We start from the raw sequence: 15,608 nt of genomic DNA, 5'->3' as shown, positions 1-15,608 counted from the left end.
AAGGCAGGCACTGCCAACCTCTAGCCAGCAGGAAGGAACCAAGGGGATAATATGCTGCCATCTCTTCTTACTCCCATGTCTCCCATTGGCCAAACCTAACGGAAAGCCAGAGGACAAGAGAGTCTGGTTGGTGCAGTCCCCAAATGCCAACCTCTGGGGCACAGAGCACAGTGGAGAAGGGTGGAGAGTAGATCCAGAGAAGCAGAATATGTACAGCACAGTCTCTGTGACCCTAAGCAGGCAATTTCATCAGCATCAATAAACATTTTTTGAACACAAAACATAACCCAGCATTGTGCTGTCCACTGAGGATAAAAATTCCAGAACCTGGCACTCCAGCTGGAGAGACAGGAGCAGGAGGGTTCAGGGAAGCCTTCTTGGAGAAAGTGGGAATGTGAGATGGGGCTCAGAGGACAGGTGAGAAAGGGCTGGGAGTGCTTTCCTTAACTGCAGCAGAATGCCACTTAGCAACTGGATCCACCCCAAGGTCAAGTTTCAGCTCTTCTGTCCCTGAGACTTCACATCATAGCCACGGCCAAGACACCCATCTGATTGTAGCTGTCTGACCCCACGCATCACTTCTCACCTCACCCGGGAAGGATCAATTTCCCAAACTGCATGTCTTCCCCACTGGGGTCTCTGGAGGACAGATTTCTTCTACCTCCAAGAGTGATGTCCTAATTCATCAAGCAATTCATTAATAAAAGTTCCCTGGACTCCATGCCCGGAACTCGGGCTATATGGATGAAGAAACCACACTCTTTGCTCTCAAGGAGCTCATGTTGTACAGAGAACAGAGACATGTAAAAAGTTATTAAAATGTGTTTGCTGGGAGGTGTAAGGGAGCCATGCTCAAAGTTTTGGGGAAGCACAGCTGAGAGAGTGACTAATTCCTAGAGGTGTTTAAAAAAGTCTTCAGAGAGGTAATATTTGCACTGCAAGTCCATTAATGAGTAGAATTTGCTAGACAGAGAAGGGAATTCCTGGCAAAGGCCTTGAAATGTGTAGAGACAGCAAGAGGTGAAAAGGGAGGGTGAAAAGTTCAGGGTGGCTAGAGCATAGGATGGCAGGAGTTGAACCGGGTGAAAAAGGTTTGGGCTGGTTTAAAGGGACATTATAGGTCCAGGTCAGGATTTTGTCTGTTAAGCAGACAAATAAGGGACCAAAGGATGTTTTAATGCAGGGGAACAACATGATGAGTTTTCGTTTTGGAAAGAAAGTAATTTTCTGGGAGGAAACAATATTTGTTCAAACACAAGTATTGGAATCTGAGGGGCCGGCCCGGTGGAGTAGCGGTTAAGTGCGCACGCTCCGCTGTGGTGGCCCATGTTCGGATCCCAGGCGCGCACCGACGCACCACTTGTCAGGCCATGCTGTGGCGGCGTCCCATGTAAAGTGGAGGAAGATTGGCACGGGTGTTAGCCCAGGGCCGATCTTCCTCAGCAAAAAAGAGGAGGATTGGCATGGATGTTAGCTCAGGGCTGATCTTCCTCACAAAAAATAAAACCAAAACAAGTATTGGAATCTGAGATAGGGGTCGGTACCTCTGCCCCTACCCCACATCCCACCCCCACCCCCACTCCTGCCATCTTTCTCCAGAGAACAATGGTTATTTGCAAACTGTTGCTGCTCTGACTTTGCAACAGATAAGACCAAATAAATGAGCTTGTTTCTTCTTCTAGGACAACATGGATCGAGAACCCTCAGGAGGATATTTCCCCTTACTCCAGTTTTTACCCCATCTACAAATTTGACAACCCAGAGAATGGGACAGAATCTTAACTGGAACAGTCAACCTGGGACTTAAGACACGCCAATCCTAGAATAACCAGCCAACCCCAGAGCTTTTCAGTCTCCCTGGGGTTCTTTCCAAACTTTGTGGCTATTCCTCCAGGTCTTAGCTGAAAAACACCAAAAATAGGCCAGTTCTTTTCAATTTAATTAGCCATTCCTCTGAGGACACCAGATGGAATGAAGCAAAGACAGATGCATTGGGGGCAAGGAGAGGTGGGAGTAGATTCTAAATGGGGTTGTCTTGTGAGCCCAAACTCATCTCCACAAAAGGTGCTTCTTAGAGCAAGGAGCTCAAGAGGCAGACGAAGGTGCCCCAGCCTTTGGGCTCACGGGCCATGGAGCTAGCTGTCGCAAGACAGGCATGGGCTGTGAGGTGGCCAGAGGATGGAGGTGGGTGCCTCCGTCTCCTGGGCAGCAGGAGGAATCCCTGCTCCCTCCGCAGGGGCTGATGCAAGGTTGCCCAGGGGGTCTATCTGCCCTCACCTGACTCCTGTCTCAGGGGCTGTGGGTAGCCAGCCCCCTGAACTGACAGCCTTGTGACAGCAGCCAAGCAAGGTGCTGGAGTCTATTTCTGGAGCTCTTTAGGGGAAATAGCCAGCTGCCTGGGACCAGATGATCCCAGCAGTGCCTTCCTTATCTAAAATGGGCTGATGTTTGCTAAGTAAATGCAGGCAGCACTTGCGCAGTGGAGAGCTAACATGGCCCTTAGGGCCTCAGGAGGTCTTTCACCCTTAGCAGGCACCTTCTCAGCTGCAGACAGACCACCGATGTGGAGCGCCTACTCCCTCTGGTGGTGAATGTAGGGATAAAGTTATAGGGGCAGCTTCTGTACCCCCTATCTTGGTGCATGGCTGTTTCTTCCTCAAAGCTCAACAAAAGATGACTGGGAGTCCAGACTTGAGCCCCTCTAGCTTCCCTCTCTTTCTCCTGATTGCAGTTATGGTCCCTCCCCAGGAGCTTCTTTCAGTTTTATGAATTGACATGTTACAATGGAAAAGGCGCTGGAGCTATGCCGTGAATAGGAGCCTGGTTCCAATGAGAACACTGAGTGAGTCACTTTTCCTTTTTGCTTCATGGAGGAAAAGTAACTACTTGTTTGAATATCTTTATTGAGGCCTAGCCATTCCCATATCTGTAACGTGGAGATGATGACAGAGACACTGCCTGCCTGTCACAGTGTGGTGGGTGGGCAGTCCCTGATGTGTGGAATGGGGAGAACCCATATGTATGGCAAAGGGGGGTGCTTCCTGGTCCTGGGACCCAGTTAGTCCCATTGCTGGGTGGTCTTCCCTGTCAGAAGCTGGGTTCACTGTCACTCATACCTGGACCTGAGACGCCCACATGGTTCAGCCCCTCGAGGCTGCCAGGCTCCTTCCATCCTGATCAGGAAGTCACCTTTTCCAGCTGCCCAGGGCTCCCCGCGAGGGAAGGTCAGAGTGACCTAGAGATTGTGGCGCTCAGGCTGGAAAGACATAGTCCTGGGTCTGTTGTTGTTGCCGTCACTTAACAGTCTTTATGATTTGCATTTATTTTTAGGCACCTTACTGGATGTTCCTTTTATGTGCACTGTGACTCTTTATCTGCCAGATGCCGGATGCTATTGGCGGGAAACAGGCCAGAAGAAGGAATTCTTGTTCTCCTTTAGGGAAATGCTTCGTCTATGGTTTCAACTCTTTCTACAGGTAAATTAATGGAACTTTTGCAACAGTTTCTTTCCCTCTTTCCTTCCCCTTTTTTTTTTTGTGAGGAAGATCAGCCCTGAGCTAACATCCATGCCAATCCTCCTCTTTTTGCTGAGGGAGACTGGCCCTGGGCTAACATCTGTGCCCATCTTCCTCCACTTTATATGGGACAAGCGGTGCCTCGGTGCGCGCCCGGGATCCGAACCTGGGCCGCCAGCAGCGGAGAGCGCACACTTAACTGCTGCGCCACGGGGTCAGCCCCACCTTCCTTTCTTTTTTATACTGATAGCTTAAAACTAAAATGAACTGAATTGTATGAATGGTCTGAACGGTCAGTTCTTTGGATAGGTGTCCTCTTGGGAGCAATGTTGCACAGTGTGTTTCGAAATTGTTTTCAAGAATTTGTTTTGATAAGTGTACCTTGAAAAATTTTTTTATTGCGGTGAGATGTATACAATATGAAGTTTACCATGTTAACCGTTTTCAAGTGTATAATTCCATGGCATTAAAGTACATTCACAAAGTTGTGCAAACATCACCACTAACCGTCTCCAGAACTCTTTCATCATCCCCAACAGAGACTCTGTGTGGGGCCTAATTTTAACACAGGACCCTATGAGAGACTGCTGGAGTCCAGTTTGACTGGGAGACTTCCTGATGGCTTTCCCTTCTTCTGCTTTCCTTAGCCTGGGCAGAATATTAGTGGCCACTGTGTTCCGGCCCCTTCCCCAGTAAGAATGCATCAGATACTGACACCAGCAGAGAAGGGGCTGTGGCTGCCTCGGTTTCCTACAGTTGCTGAACTCTGTACCAGAAGGGCCCTCTAGGGATCCTTTGAATACCCCTCCCCAAAGCAGAACCACAGCTAACCCGTAGCCTAGCTCTGTGCCTGACATGCAATGGGCACTCCACTAAGCTTGGTTTAACGAATGAATGAATCTAGACAAATAGATCCCTACTCCTGGGAAAGAAGACTTTCTGGCTGGCTGCTCACTGTCATAGGGAGATGGCAAGCTATGTGCTTTGGGGTCAGAAAGATCTGGGTTCAAGTGCTGGCTCTGTCCCTTACTAAGTGTGTGGCTAGGTTTTTCTTTGTTAAGCCGTGAAATAGGAATAATAATTCTTACCTTATGGTGTGAGGCTGGAATGAGGCAACGTAGACAAGGTCCTTTACCTTAGAACAGCAGAAGCTCAATTGGGCTAGTTCTCCCTCCCCTCCACCTACTAGAGTATCCCACAGGTGCATTTCCAGAAACAACTTTCTCCTTGTCAGGTCCACTTCCATTTCCCATTGGCTCCTATGTTGTCGGATCCTAAGAAAGAGAATCTTCCCCATTGTCCGAGCTCTGACCTCGGCTTTTCTTTCTTTCTTTCTTTTTTTGTGAGGAAGATCGGACCTGTGCTAACATCTGCCAATCCTCCTCTTTTTTTTTTTTTTTTTTTGCTGGGGAAGACTGGTCCTGGGCTAACATCCATGCCCACCTTCCTCTACTTTATATGGGACGCTGCCACAGTATGGCCTGACAAGCGGTGCGTCGGTGCATGCCCGGGATCCGAACCGGCGAACCCCGGGCTGCCGCAGTGGAGCGCACGCACTTAACCCCTTGCGCCACCGGGCCGGCCCCTGACCTCGGCTTTTCTAAGTTGAGATTCTAATACTCAGAAAATGTGAAAGGGAAATATTACTCTGGCTTTATGTGAAATTGAGCCTCCGGATTTCTATTTTATTGGGTGTGGTTGTTATGATTTGTTTATTAATGTGATGTGTTCTCCCCCGCCCCCGTACACAATCACACACACAGGCCACTCCTCTGATCCTCTAAATGACACTGTCGTGTCTTTTACTGTTTCCAAATCCAAGAACTTGGCTGCATTCCCCTGGGACAGAGGACAGAGGGCTTACTATGGGCACCAGGTTTTAATAGTAACCAGGTCCTGTCAATCATTCTCCACAATGCCACTTTCATCCATCCCTTCATTCCAGTTCCTTGGTACATTTACTCTCACTTCCAAATTCTAAGATAAAGCCACGGAGTAAGTAGTTTGTGGGAATTAAGTGATCTAGCTAAGATCTATGGCCTGTTGGATATATGACTCTGTATATTAAATTAGGTAGTTGGAAAAGTTGAAACCGAATGGAAAATAATACACTTCAACTTCAAATCAATAAATATTCATTAGGCACTGTGTACTCAGGGACCTGGAGGCAATGTGGGCTTACGACATCTGCAAACTTGACCATAGAGATTTTAAAACTATTTTAGAGTAGTCTCTTAACTATTTCTCTGTCACCATTCATCCTCTCTTCAATCTAACCTACACAACACTCACAGATTAAGCTTCCAGAAAAAGTGCTCCTGACTTTGGGGCCAAGACTGTGAAGAGCCGCATGTGCTGTCCTAGGGAGTTTGGCACATTTCTCTAGGCTCTGGGTTGATAATGAAAAATTTTGAAGCCCTGGAATAATATGATCAGATTTGCACTTAAAAAATTTATTGGGACAACATTGGGAGAATGGATTGGAAAGGAGAAGAGCAGAAACCAATTAGGAGGCTGGTGCCATAATACAGATGAAAGATGGTGAATGACTAAGGCAGGGCAGTGGTGTAGGGATGGAGAGGAAGGAGGCAGATTGTGGGGAGGTGGGATTAGCAGGAACTGGTCATTGACTGAGTGTTGGGGACGAGAGAGTGAGAAGTCAAGGTTGACTACCACCTTCAGCCTTTGGCAACCAGATGGAGAGGGGTACCTTCTCTGAGCGATGGAATGAAGCAGTGTGTGTATGCGTAGATAATGAAGTCAGTCTTGTAGATGATGTATTTAAGGTGTCTGAGAATGCCTGGTAATGGAAGTCCACTATGGGTATGGATTCAAGGGAAATATTTGGGCTGGTTTATGGATTTGGGAGTCACGGGTATAGAGCTAGCTGGTAGTGGAAACCTGAGAGGCAATAGAGAATGATTAGAAAAGATTGTCAAAGAAGGAGCCCTAGAAAACCCTAACATTTTAGGGACAGGCAGGGGAGAAGAGTCACTGAAGGAAACTGAGAAGTGGGCGGGATGTAGAAATAGAATTCAGAGTGTGATGTCCTGAGGATCAAGGTAGGAGGGAGTTTTGAGGAAGAAGGGATGGCTGAATGTGTCAAACCAATCAAAGAGATCTCCCCGAGGGAGTGAGCTAAGACAAGAAGGAGACGGAGGAGCGGCAGAGCAACCCCACTGAAGTGGAGTTGAGGAGTGATGAGGAGACAAGGAAGTGGAGGCAGGCACTGCAGTCCTCCGGCCCCTGCGGTGAGTTTGCTAGGGAAAGGAAGAGGAGAAACGGGGCAAGTGTCAGAGAGAGGAAGGACTGAGGGCCAGGGATCCTTAAAATCGTTACAGGATTGGGGAAGGAGTCAGTTGAATGGGAGTGAGGCAGATAGATACTGTCAGTTACCTACTCAAAAACTGGTTTCCCTCTTTCTTCCTGTGGGGTAGGCTCTTCCCCACCCCAGGGGCTGAGTCCTGGGAACTCCAGTTCCTTTGCCTAGTGATTGGTTTAGGATGGGCATGTGACCCACTTCTGGCCGATGAGACGTAAGGGGAAATCTGCTGAGGTTCTCTGGGAAATAGATTTTCACTTGATAAATAAGATAGTCACAGGAGAAAACAAGCCTTTAAAATTTTTAAGTTTATTTGTGTTCTTTGTTTTACCCTTGCCTCTTTCCTTGCTCTGTTGAACCGCATCATCTGGGGATGTGAAGCTTAGTGCTGCTGCAGCCTCCTTGCAACAGTGAAGGGATGAGCAGAGCTGGAGGGTGAGGTCCAGTCCACTGAGAATGGCAAAGCAGGAGGATGGTAAGAGCTGGATCCTTGATGGTACTTGTCGACTTTGTTGAGCTGCTGAACAACCTGAGATCACCTCCCTTCAGTCTTATTAAGAAACTATTAGCTTCTTTGGGGTTTAAGCCACTGCTATTTACCTTTCCAGCTGAATGCATGCTCACTGATATAGAGAAGTTGTCATATTCTGGATGCAAAATAACTTAGGTTCGTCTTAAAATGAGATCAAGGTACCAGTAAGACTTTTTAATATGTCAAAGTTTAAAGCCTTTGGTTGGGGCTTCTTTCTTAAAGTAGTAGTCAAGGCCATGACTCTGGTTTTTTTTTTGAGGAAGATTTGCCCTGAGCTAACATCTGTGCCAATCTTCCTCTATTTTTTATGTGGGTTGCCACCACAGCATGGCCGACTGACCAGTGGTGTAGGTCCACGCCTGGGAACTGAACCCGGGCCACAGAAGCGGAGCTCGCCGAACTTAACCACTAGGCCACGGGGCTGGCCCCACCCCCGGCCATCACTTGAAACAATCCTGACCTGCCAATTACTTTGTGTTGGGTACTGAAGATTATGAAAGTCAGGTCTCTCTGCCTTTCTGGTTGAAGCCAGGCCAAATAAGCCTACAGCTACAGTTCCAAAGAAGAAACACCAATTAGCCCTCTCCACGGCTTGTCATCATCGTTACCGCTCCTTATTGATCCCTTGGGAGGCAGATCTTCCTAATCTTTCCAATTGTCCACATTTTGATTATAATAGAAGATAGGACTTGCGATCTCATGCTTCCCTCTGCAATTTAGACAGAAGAGCACTGTTCTCTTGATTGAGAGTTCCAGAGGCTGAGCTGTAGTCCAGAACATGGGCCACGGAAAAGAAGAGATGTGCAAAGGAGGCATTGTGGAAGTACCCAGAAGGCACGATCTGCTCTTCTCAGGGCTTCTGAGGAACACATAGGTGACTAGGAAGAGGGTACCCACACTGAAGAAATTTACAACCTGGGGTGGGGGGCAGGGAGGAAGTCCTAAAAAGTAATCAATAAAAGCCAAAATGTAACAAGCAGAGTGAAGGATGGATTGGGAATAATGGGGTTGAAAGCAAGGAATCTAGTTAGCCAGTTCCTGGAATATTCTAGGTGAGAGAAACTAGGATGTAGCAGGGGAAATGGAAAAGAGGGCAGGATACAGGAGGTAGATGCAGCAAGAACTGCCAACCCGTTAGATGTGGGATGTGAGGAGGGGGCTGAATAAAAGGACAAATCTGATACAGCATTGAGAAAGATCTTAAAAATCACCTAGATCCAGTTCGAAAACCCAACTGTCTTTTAGCTGTGGAATACAATCTTCAACAAAGCTGTACACAGGCGCCCAATGTATCTGGGGTAGGATGTGTTTTCCTCGTTCAGGTGCTGGGCTCGCACCAGGCTGGGATAACAGAGGACAGCCCGCCCGATTGTTCTGCGCAGGGATCCAGGGAGGTTCTATGCAGGGCAAGCTTCGTGGGTGTGTGACTGTGCAGTCACACAAGGACCTGCGCTTAGAGGACCCCCCATTGGGTTTAATGCTCTGCTGTCGCTGTCTTGAAATTGTAAAAATTTCTGAACAAGCAGCCCTGCATTTTTATTCTGCACTGGGTCCTGCAAATTATGTAGCTGGTCCTGGGCCTATGATAGCTGCTGCTGGGAAGAGAGGCAGAGGTGGGGGGCTAAATAAGCCAATCCTTCTACGGCTCTGAGAGGCCAAGGCGGCCCGCGGTAGAAATGAGAATGAATGACAATGACATCATAGTAGAAGCCTGTTTCATGGGGTTGCTGTGCGTGTTAGATGAGCACATAAACGTAAAGCGCTTGGAAGAGCGTCTGGTACATAGTGATGCTGTGGAAGTGTTTGATATTACTATTACTCCCTTCCTGCACCGACTCAACACCTGACAGCCTGAGGGTGATTCTTCATAGGGTCACAGTTAACTTTTCATTTTCCCATTTTTAACCTGCCACTCACCATCCAGCCCCAGGCTTATGATTGTCCTTTGGGGAAAAGAAATCCACACCAATAAATAGCACAATAAATAAACCTGTGATATCACAGGCTCTCATCCTTAGTGGAGCTGGATAGTGCTTCAGGGTGTGTCTGTGTTTGTGTCTGAGAGGGAGGTGTTTTGTTTTTTTTTGAAATTTTAAGTCAATTAATTAGGGGCTCTCTCTGGTGGTTTTATTTTTTTATTTACCTGCTTTTTTGTTCCAGTAGAAGGGACTCTGAACCACCTGCTTCCTCCCTCCCTCCCCTTCTCTTCAGGTCCCTCCAGGGGAGGGCAGGATCTAAAGGAGGACTAGTCACCATTGTCATCAGATAATGTCTCCGTCCTCTGCTCCCCTCCACTCCCCTCGAGTCCCCAGAGCCTGGAAAGTGCTCAACCTTTGTCCTTAGAGCTGTAGCTCTTTACTGGGGGTAAAAAATTAAAATTCCAGCCTGATACCTCTATTCCATGAACCCTTGTCCCGACCAAAGTCTGGAGGATGCTCCTCCCACCCCCTCCTAATCTTAGATGTTCCCCACACATTCTCAGCAAGATAGAACTCTCTCTTCTTGTCCTAGGGTTTCAAGCCTGCGGGGACTGCATATTTTTTCCTTAGCAGAAATAGTTGTGGTTTTTCCTAAAACTTTGCAAGTTCCCCATAGAGTTGGAAATTCCCTTCTTGGTTATAGCTCTTAACGGATGCAGAAGAAGCCTGGCCTGCTCCTGTCTTTCCTGCTGACCTGCTGTGTGACTCTAGGAAGTTAGCTTAAACTCTCTGGGCCTCAGATCACAGGGTTTCCTTGATTGGGGCAGATTGGAAAGGTTTGGGGGAGGATTGATTTTTGGAGGACCTTGGCAGAAGGGATTTACAAATGTCCCTATGGTAAGAATAGCTGTTTGGGGAACTACCAACCCATTTAGATTCTTACTCTTGAAAAAAAATGAGCTTAATAATTTCCATTGCTAATTCCTATCCCCCACCCTCACCTCCATGCCTGCCTCCACCCCCAGCTGTTGACGGATGGAGTAGATAAGTGAACTCTCCCCCTCCCACTTATGCACACACTTCTGGGAGGCCCTAGATAAATAGGAGGCAGAGGCAAGGCTGTGGAATTATTATTATGATGACGGTGATTATTATGCTTCCAGCCTGAGAAACAGGAAGTGAAACCGACTAAAATGCCCAGTGATAAATGCCTGGCCCCGTTTCCTCAGCCAGACCTAAGGGCAAAGAAGCCAGCCAAAGAAAACTGTGGGCCCATCACAGGCTCTGTCACCCTCCAGAGTGTGTGTGTGTGTGTGTGTGTGTGTGTGACTGTGTGTGTTACAAGGAGTGTCTTTAAATAACTGGCTTCCAGGACTTGTGATATTTCAACCTTATTCTAACGCCCGTGCTTCCTCCTTCATGTGATATCCTCAGGGTCCTTCCATACTGCTTCCTTCCCCATTTCCTAGAGAGAACTGCCCACGGCCGTCAGGAGGTGTTAAAGGGCAGTCCAGTGATTAATTGCTTCCTCTATACACACCTTATCTGCTGAGGCCAGGTCTGAGCCCTGCGCATTTCTCTGTGGCCCATTTCGTCTCCACGGCAGAGACGTTCCCTGGGCCGGAGGCCTGTCTCCCCTCTCCCTTCAGGGGAGTCCTGTGTTCTCTTTGGGCTGCCTGACACTCTGTCTGCTGGGCTGATCATTCACATCCTTTGTCTTTTTTAGGCATCGATTATGGATAAATGGTAGTCGGAAAACAGGGCGTCAGGGCCAATGTAATTATCCCACGCTGACATTTCCATTTGCAGCACTGTGACCTCTGGGAACTCTGAAAAACAGTGAAAATGACCTGATTTTCATATTACCTTTTTAGCTCCACTTCCCAGGGAGAAAAGAGCAGGCAGCTGTGTGGGGAGTAAATGAGGCAGGCTAGTGTTTCAGAAATACCGCCTCATTTGGACACCATTCTGAAACATGCAGAGGGAACAGAAGAGAAACAGGCATCAAGGAGAGGCAGCAAAGACAGAGAAGGAGAGAGCAGGATGTTGGGCTCTTGTTCTAGTCCCTGGGGCCCATGCCTTTTTACGGCTTTCATACTAAGATTTGAAGCCAAAATAATAGATTATTGGAATTGTGGTTTGGGAAAAACAAAATCATCTTAGTCACATTACAATTTTTTCTGAGCCTAGAATGTGATGGGTCCAGTGGGGCCCACCCAGCGATTGGGATGGGAGTGACAGCAGGGTAATTGATGGAAGAAGAAAAACTCTAGGATAGAGGTTTATGCCCCAAGCTGCAGCAGTTGTCTGTCTCTGGGGGGCCCCTTTCTGGCTGGCCCTGCTCCCTGTTCAGGGGAGCATGGTGCCTCAGAAGACAGTGTTGGGTCCTAGCTTCCTGCATTCAAATCCCCACTCCAGTCCGTACTTTAAGTCACTTAAGGGGCTGGCCTGGTGGCGTAGTGGTTAAGTTCGCACACCCCGCTTTGTTGGCCCGGGGTTCGCAGGTTCGGATCCTGAGCACGGACCTACTCACCACTCATCAAGCCATGCTGAGGCGGCATCCCACATAGAGCAACTAGAAGGATGTACAACTATGACATACATCTATCTACTGGGGCTTTGGAGAGAAAAAAGAAAAAGAGGAAGATTGGCAACGGATGTTAGCGCAAGGCCAATCTTCCTCAAAAAAAAAAAAAAGTCACTTAAATTCACTGGGCTCAGTTTCCTCATCTGGGCCCCGAAAGAATGTTAGTAACATCTACCTTATAGGGTTGTTGTGGGTGTTGGGTGAGTCAATACGTGGAAAGGAACAGTTAATGGGAGCTATTGGCGTGATTTTTGTTTGTCTTTCTCTGGTGCTGTCCACCGTCCTCCATTCCATCCAGCCAGCAACAGTGTAAGTGCCATGTTCTGTGACAGGCGGTGGGCACATCACTAGGGATGGACGCAAAGTTTGCGGAATGTAAATCCTCTCAGGAGCTTCACTCCCTCCCCAGGTTCCAGTTATTTCTTAACAAAGCGTAGGTCACACAATAGGTGGTGTCGCACTGAATCCAGTTCTTCCTGGCTCCTTGACCCTGTTCCTTGCCTGTTCGCCTTCATTTGCTTCTCTGCTCTTTCTTTTCCCAGCTCCTTAGGAAGACAGGTCCCAGGTATCTCGGCCCAGGAAGGCCCCTCTCCACTTGTCTTGGAGAGGGAGCCCTGGCAGGGGCTGGCCCCCAGGAAGCCTGCTGGGTTTCCCACTCAGCAGCTCTCCCTTCCCAGACCCTGGGCTCCTCCACGCGCTCTCTGGGGAAGCTGGAGGAGGGCCACTGGGCTCTGTAATAACCACACTTCTTCGTGGTAAACAAGAACCAGATTCCTGGGGAGTGACGCGGGCGGGAGCTCTGTGGCCGAGGCAGCTGTGATTACACCAGGACTTGAAGAAACACCTCTGCTCAGTCCTGACCTGTCTGGAGAAGGCCCAGGGCAAGGCTGTCCGCGTGCCCCTCTTTGCTACTCTTCCAGTCATTCTCCACCTGAATTACAGGGGCTATGGCACCAAGCGGCTCTGCAGACAGAAGTGCACAGCCAGTCTGCCCCAGATTTGGGGTCCTGGCTTACACTCACAGCCAGGGAGCGTCTGCCCCCATCTCTCCTTTTTCAGGATCTGTCCCACCCTCTTCCCCACTCAGGTACCCAGCTCCCACCCTTGGCTGTCGTCCACCCTTGGCTGTCGTCCCCCCTTCCCTATCCCTCCACAAGGAATTGTAGGCTTCCCTCGCCCATGCCAGGAGAAGCCTCATACTCTTGGGAGGATGGCTTGAGCCCAGGAACCCAAGAGCGAAGGCCGCGCTGGAAGTTGGTGCTGGCCCACGGGCTGTCCAAGCCTTCTGACTTCGGCGGCATGGCTGGTCCAGGGTTTTCCTCTTAACAGCATGCCTTCTGAGTTTAGGATTAGGCCAAACCCAGTCCCTGCTAGTTCTTGGGTGGATGGTTGGAGTGGCTCGAATACCTCTAGAAGGATACAGAGAAACTGGGTGGAGAACTGGGTGGCTGTGGCGTTAGGGTGGGAGGGAGCAGCTTACTGTGTGTCCTTTTGGACTTTTATATTTTGTACCATGGGAATGTATTAAAGGTTCCAAAAAAAAGAAAGAATTCTGTGATTTTGTAAATCGCTTGTATGTTAAATTACAGAGAAGAGTCCCTTGCCCCTGCCCTCATGGCAGAAGGGACAGTGAGACTACTGCATCGGGGAGGCCTCATCTGGGCCCGACTTCAGGCTTAGAAGGGGGCTGTCGGAGGCAGGTGGCTGAGTGAACGACTCAGAATCTTGCACTAGAGGCGGACGCATCGCTGAGTGCAGTGGTCCCAGAGGGAGTAGGATGGGCCCACTGCCCTCCTATAATCCCCCCAGGCCCATAAGCCACGACTCTCTTGTCTAATGGATAGCAGCAGCCCCTCTCCAGCCAAGAGGGCAACAGGGGCAGGCTGTTTGTGCTGCTCTGTCACCTTTGTACTTGGGAGCCAACAGGGAGGGGATAGGCCAGTGCCAGCACCTTGGGGACCCAGTGTCTTCCCTGGTAGAAGCCAGAAGCTGCCTCCATTTTCCAGGTATTGTGTATTAGTCTTAGTACATTTGTTTCTTTAAAAACATTTCTCTCCTTTTTGTTCTAAATTCTTTTTTTTTTTTCCCCAAAGCCCCAGCAGATAGTTGTATGTCATAGTTGCACATCCTTCTAGTTGCCGCACGTGGGACGTGGCCTCAGCATGGCCGGAGAAGTGGCACGGTGGTGCGTGCCCGGGATCCAAACCAGGGCCTCCAGCAGCGGAGCGCGCGCACCCAATCGCTAAGCCACGGGGCCGGCCCATAAATTCTTACATTTATATAATGTGTTGAAGTTTGCACAGCACTTTCACATACATTACCAATGGCTCCCTATTGCCCAAAAAGTCCAAAGCCTTCGTGGAAAATTTCTAGCCCTTAAATCTGCCTCTCACCTGCTATCTTGACACTCTCCCCTACACACCCTACGTTCCACTAGCTACTTCTAAATGGGCAGTGTGATTTCTCGTCTCTCTCCATTCCATTGCTCAGTGTTACTTCTTTCTCCTATGGGGTTTTCCTCCTCCACCTGGAGAATTCTTGCCTATCTTTAGATGCCTAGGTCAAATGTCACCTTTTCAGTGAGGACTTTCTGGATGAATCTCTCCTGTTTATGAGCCGTGGAGTACCACACTTAAACCCTCTCAAGGCCACATTCATTAAGATGGCTATTACCAAAACCAAAAAACGAAAAAACCTAGAAAATAGCAAGTGCTAGCTAAAATGTGGAGAAATTGGAGCTCTTGTGCGTTGTTAGTGGGAATGTAAAATGATGCAGTTGCTACAGAAAACAGCATAGCATTTCTTAAAAAAATTAAACATAGAATTACCATATGATCCAGCAGTTCAACTTTTGGGTATAAACCTGAAAGAATTGAAAGCAGGGACTCAAACAGATATTTGTACAGCCATGATCATAGCTGCATTATTCACAATAGCCAAAGAGTGGAAGCAACCCAAGTGTCCATGGAGGGATGAATGGATAAACAAAAGGAGGTACATACATGCAATGGAATATACATGCAATACAGCCTTAAAAGAAGAAGGAGATTCTGACACATGCTACAATATGGATGAACGTTGAAGACATTATGCTAAGTGAAATAAGCCAGTCACAAAAGGACCAATACTGTATGATTCCACTTTTATGAGTTTCCCAGAGTAGTCAAATCTATGGAGCTCTTTAAAAAAAAAAAAAAAAAAAAAAAAAAAAAAAAAGGACCGGCCCCGTGGCTTAGTGGTTAAGTGCGTGCTCTCTGATGCTGGCGGCCCGGGTTCGGATCCCGGGCGCACACCGACGCACCGCTTCTCCGGCCATGCTGAGGCCGCATCCCACATACGGCAACTAGAAGGCTGTGCAACTATGACATACAACTATCTACTGGGGCTTTGGGGGGAAAATAAATAAATAAATCTTTAAAAAAAAAAATCTATGGAGACAGAAAGTAGAATGGTGGTTGACAGGGGCCAGGGGGGAGAGTGGAAGTGGGGAGTCATTGTTTAATGGGTATAGAGTATCAGTTTGGGAAAATGAAAAGTTCTGGAGATGGATGGTGGTGATGGTTGCACAACAATGTGAATGTACTTAATGCCACTGAACTGTACACTTAAAAATGGTTAAAATGACAAATTTTATGTTATGCATATACATAACCATCTCCATTTACATATATATAACCTCTCTACGCACTCAAGGCCCATCAGGGGCCTCTGGGCATTCCCATGTCCAACACAA

This window comes from Diceros bicornis, chromosome 4 (genome assembly GCF_020826845.1).
Source record: "Diceros bicornis minor isolate mBicDic1 chromosome 4, mDicBic1.mat.cur, whole genome shotgun sequence".
NCBI lineage: Eukaryota > Metazoa > Chordata > Mammalia > Perissodactyla > Rhinocerotidae > Diceros > Diceros bicornis.
The sequence above is the reverse complement of the archived record's forward strand: the minus strand, read 5'-3'. Positions refer to the sequence as shown.